Raw genomic sequence first — 5,779 nt, 5'->3', positions numbered from 1 at the left:
GAATTTTTAGATAATATTGCATTCCATTTCCAAATAAAAAATAGCAAAATAAATCTAAATTGATCCAAGTTCTTGATAACCTCTTCAATATGGTTATATAAACTGCCATGTTATTCCATTAGAATATAATCACTTTAAATTCATTTTCTACTGAGGATTCATTATGAATGATGAAATTATTCCAAAGTACTATCACTAGAGTGAATCAAAGTGAATATCTGAAACTTCAGTGTCTAAAGTAAGTTTTTTTTTCAAATTTGTCAAAATTCAAGAATTTGTAGCATGACACTTGAGGGAGATGATCTAGTACAAAAATACTGACTTTTGGATCCTGTGAATTTTACCTTGAAGGAAGTGTGGGATGTTCTGAACTGCATGCTATTTTATTCAAATTCTAGCTGTCTTTTCACACTGAGTGACATGACACCAACAGTATCTGCCACTGATTGACCACTAGTAAACATCAGGAACTTAATGAGGTGACTAATATATAATAGTCACTATTATAATGAGGTGACTATATATATATGTATATGTGTATGTGTATGTGTATGTATATGTATATATACATGAATAAATTAAAACTATCTATATATTTATGATATATACTTTAATTTATCCCTCATAAATTCCACTATGAATGCAACTATGAACAGTTCATGTTATTATTCCCATTTTATGGATGAGGAAACTGAAGATCAAATAATTTACATAATTTTATCCCAAGATTACGTGACAAGCAAGTGTGATCCGTCATATTATTCCAAAGCCAGTTTGTCCAACAATAAAGCCTGTCTTCACCAATATTATGCTTGGCTGCTTGTTTCTACAGTAGTGTCATTTTCTGATATCCATACCATTGTTTAATGTTTACCTGGAAGTACCTGGAAAGGTGCAAGCAAAGTATCCCATCATTTTTCTGTCCCCTTTTTAACACAGTCTCTTCATCCTATGAGCTAGTTTTTTAAAAAGCAGAAACAAGGAAAAAATTAAGATATACTACATACAAAAAAAAGAGTTACTTTCACTTGAAGGACACTAGAGCATTTTTAAAAAGTCAAGGTGTACTTGTGTCTTCTGAGTATAAAGACTTGAGTTTCAATCACAGGTTTGCCACTTATTGGCTGTGAGTCCCTGTTTGATATTCTGGTCACTAGCCTACTTGCTCTTCGATCTTTTCCTTGTACTTTCTCTGCTCTATTCTGTATCGCAGGGCACTGACTTCATCAAACTGCATTTCACAAGCTCTTTTGCCAATTGTATTCTAGCTAGGATCAGCCAATGGAGGGCACTGGAAGAGAAATGAAAGGTGAAACAAGAAGAAAGCTGGTTTCTTTCTCTCCCACTCTTTCTGCTACAGGGAGTCCTTGGGCAGCAGGGTCCATCTTCTTTGTAGTTTATAGTTCTTGCACTGTAGTGATTGTAGCTTACATCAGGCCACTCTAGCACTTGGAGTCTGGTAATACCACCTACTCCTTGGCCCTTCAGTCCCAGGGCTGATGATGGCTTTTTTGCTATTCCTGAGTTCTGAGTTGCTTCACTACCTCTTATTTGCTTTTTCAGCTCTGCCAACCCCTTTGAGAATAGTTCTCCATATTAAATATTTTCTACTGAGCTACTCACTGTGGATTCAATTTTGCTGACTGAAAGTGACATAGCATGGCCAGATATTGAACTTTACTGAGACTCAGTTTCCTTATTTACAAAATAAGAATGATAGTAACTACTTGCAAGTTACTTGAATCCTTAGCTAGAATAACTAAGAAAAAAAGACTTATTAGTAAAATCAAAAATGAAAAAGAAGATATTTCAACAGATGCCTCAGATATAAAAAAGATCATAAGAGACTATTATAAATAATTATATGCCATAAATTATATAATCATGAAGAAATGGATAAATTCCTAGAAACATACAATTTATCAAGACTGCATCAAGAAGAAATAGGAGACCTGAACAGACTAATAACTTATTTGTTATTAAGCTTTAAGCTGGAAACAAAACCTCTCAACAAAGAAAAACCCAGAACTTGATAGTTTTAACAGCTGAATCGTGTAAAACATTTAAAGAATTAATAACAATTCTTCTTAAACTCTTCTATAAAACAGTAAAAGAGAAAACACTTCCCAACTCATTTTATGAGGCCAACATCACTCTGGTAACAAAGCCAAAGACACCACAAGAGAACCATATATCTAATGAACATAGTTGCACAATTTCTCAACAAAATACTACTAGCAAATTAAATTCAACAGCACATGAAAAAAATTATACACCATGACCAATTGTGATTTATCCCTGGGATTCAAGTTTGTTTTAACACACGGAAATTAATCAATATGATACACCACATTAACAAAATGAAAAATAACCACATGACCATCTCAAAAGACATAGAAAAAGTATTAACAAAGCTCAATATTTACTCCTGATAAAAACTCTCAACAAAAAGGGTGTATAAAGAACATACCCCAACACAATAAGGGCCATTTATGGAAAACTGCAGCTAACATAATCAATGGGTAAATACTGAAAGCTTTTCTTTTAATTAGTAACAAGGCAAGGATGCCCTCTCCTACCACTTCTATTTGACATTGTACTGGAAGTCCTAGCCAGAACAATTAGACAAGAAAAATAAATAAAAGTCATCCAAAAAAGAAAGAAAAAAGTAAAATTATCTGTTTATAGATGATAAGACTTTATATATAGAAAACTCTAAAGACACCATTAAAAACTATTAGAACTAATAAATAAATTAAGTAAAGTTGCAAGAAACAAAATCAACATGCAGAAATCAATAGCATTTTTTACACTACTATCAAACTATTCAAAAAAGGAAATTAAAACAAACCTCACTTACAACAATATCAAAAAGAAAAACATACTTAGGAATAAATTTAACCAAACACACAAAATATATGTTCACGAAAAACTAGAAAACATTAATGAAAATAATTGAAGAAGACATCAATTAATGGAAAGATATCTTTTGTTCATGGATTGGAAGAAATAATATTGTTAAAATACCCTTAGCACCCAAAGAAATCTATAGAACAGATTCAGTGAAATCCATATCAAAAATCCAGTGGCATTTTTCACAGAAATAGGGGAAATAATTTTTGAATCCTAACTCAAAGTCTGGGTGAGTGAGACCGATCACTTCTGGTATTAGGGGCAGAAGAGCACGAAAAGGTTTCACCCCAGGTGAGTCCGTTGGCAAGACTCTTCTCAGCACCTGAAGAATGTCAAAGCTAAGTCAACAGAGCATGCTTGGTGTGGCCAGCACAGGAAGTTAGAGAAAAAAGAAATAGCATATGGAGGAATTTTTCTGGAAATCTGCCTTTATGTTGAGCTAAAGAGAATCCTGACTTGAATTCTCCAGATGACCCATTCCAACCAGAATTTTATATATTTTATATAAAATAGGAAGATGGGGAAAGAATGACAATGACTATATAACTCATGTAGTATTCCAGTAAAAGTCACATAGCGAGAATGAACTGCACCCTTGTTCCAACTCTATTACTGGCTTACTTGGTGATACTCTATTTATTTCTCCATCCGCAAATACTTCCTGACCCGCAGAGCTAGACTTTGGTAAGGTGAAATTTGATAAATATTTACTAACCTTTATTGTGTGTCTGGTAGTGCTATACATCTAGGGATGCAACAAAGTGATTTCATTCCAGCGAGAGTCAGACAATTAAAAAAAAAAATACCTGAGTAGCATGGATAGTATGTTAGATGGTGGTAAATTACAGAAAGAATGAAGTAGGGAGTGTGGAGAAAGGGGGATATTTTAAATAAAATGATGAGGGGAGACCTCAATAAAGAATATTAAATATGGGTAAAGACTAAGCAAATGAAGAAACAAGCAATTGTCTTTCTAGGGATAGATCATTTAAACAGAGGAGAGATGAAACAAATGTTCTGACACAGGAATGCTCAATGGGTTTATGAACTAACAAGAAAGCCAGCATGTGGATGAAAGAAAGATGACAGAAGATTCAAAGAAGTAACATCATGGGGTAGGGTGTAATAGATCTGTAGGATCTTGGAAGCTACTTTGGCTTTAGTCAGAATGAACAGCAAAGCCATTCAAGTCTTTTGAGCAGAGAAGTTATATTATCTAATTTATGTTTTAACATGATGCCTGCAGTTTCTGGTTTTTGGCAGGATGAAGCAAGGCAAGAGTGGGAGAGGGGAGACTGGTTAAGAAAGCCCACCTTCCACCTGCTTCTTTCTGTGTCCTTAGCCTCTCCTTGCGGATCGTATACTTCCTTCCCAACCCCTACTCCCACTGCTCTTTTACTGCAAGTCTTCTTATAATGCTCTTTCTAATTTTCTCAGGAAAAGAGACAATAAACTCATTCACTTTGAATTATAAGTGACATATAAGCTTTGTTGAATAAGCAGAGTGTGTAGCTTAAATAAAAAGAATGGAGCTCTAAAAAAAAAAAAAGAATGGAGCTCTAATTATAGAATTTCAGATATAAGTGGACAATATTTTATTTGGGTCAGAGGGTCTTCTGAAAATACCGAAATGACTTTATACAGATACCCAGATACTCGAAGTAATGAGGCTAGCTTCAGTTCAAATCTTTTGTAATAAAAGGCAAGTTGTACACACAGAAATGCAAACAGAAGACCAGGCTTCCTTACAAATCTCACAGGATAACAGAATATTACATTTACACTATCAACCTTAATCCAGTTACTTACTATGTCTTTTACGGGTTCCATCTCCTTAATCTGCCTCCAATCAATCTCTTCCTATTGTTAGGACATTCAACTTCGATTCTGAGAACTGATTTAGTATCCTAATTTGTTTCCAGTGCTCCAGGCTTGATCCCCAACCAAACCAATTTCCACACCAGAATGATCTTCCTAAAATTCAATAAATAAATAAAAATTAAAAGTTGCAATGGCTCTCCCTTGCCTTAGGATAGTCCAGTCTCTTTTTCTGATGCATGAGTTCCATTAGGAACCTAACTATCCCACCGCCATATTAATACCTCCCACACACATTTTCTGCTCCAGCCACACTCCATGCTGTCTCTTTCCTCTGGGGTTTGGTGCTCTCTATTTTGTTTTCCTGGTAAATATTCTTATTCTCTTTATCTCCCTACTTTCCGCCAACTTCTCTAACAGCTTATTTCTATTCATTCTTCAGGGTTTGGTATAGACATCTACTCCTACGAAAAGCCTTCCCTGATGCCTATGACTCAGATTCCTCTTCCAACGGTTCCCATAGCAACCTTCTCTGGCATTCTCACACTTACATAGCAAAGGGATTTTCTGTTAGTTACTGGTTTGTCCTCCCCATTAGATTTTGAGTGCTTAAGGGCAGGAATCTTGCTTTATTTGAGTGTCTACGGTGCCTAAGAGGACGTCTAATATATAATAAAACTCAATAGATGATTGGGCATATAAATGAAATGATTGGCTATATAAATGAAAGCTGTATATGGAACTTCTTATGAAAGTTCCAAATAACAAAGAAGAGAAAATGATACTATTATTCTCCAAACAAACCAGTTGCTTAGGAGAAATATAACTATCTCTGATGCTGAGACCAAAGGGAAGTTTCTCCCTTCGATCTTCATAGAAAATGTACTAACAGTATATAACAGGCTTAAATACTATGTAAAAAGTAGTAAGCAATTACTCCAGTAGTTGCTATAAATTGGTGCCACTAATCTTTAATTTACTGAAGTTAGTGAGGCTAGACATGATGATGACTTTAGTCTTTTTCCGGTTTTAAGTAGTGTTTAAATAG

General features: G+C 34.6%; 1 long non-coding RNA gene across 1 annotated transcript; it reads right to left on the bottom strand.

The window, feature by feature from the left end:
• Positions 1-625: 625 nt before the first annotated feature.
• Positions 626-5,227, bottom strand: LOC107973935 (uncharacterized). Its single transcript, XR_001716472.3, has 3 exons — positions 5,027-5,227; positions 4,723-4,887; positions 626-884 (listed from the first exon to the last, which is right to left on the bottom strand). It is a non-coding gene; the product is annotated as an uncharacterized LOC107973935 (long non-coding RNA).
• Between the last annotated feature and the right edge of the window lie 552 nt (positions 5,228-5,779).

Source organism: Pan troglodytes, chromosome 1 (genome assembly GCF_028858775.2).
Source record: "Pan troglodytes isolate AG18354 chromosome 1, NHGRI_mPanTro3-v2.0_pri, whole genome shotgun sequence".
Classification (NCBI taxonomy): domain Eukaryota; kingdom Metazoa; phylum Chordata; class Mammalia; order Primates; family Hominidae; genus Pan; species Pan troglodytes.
Note: the sequence above shows the minus strand (reverse complement) of the source record. Positions and strands in the feature narration are given on the sequence as shown.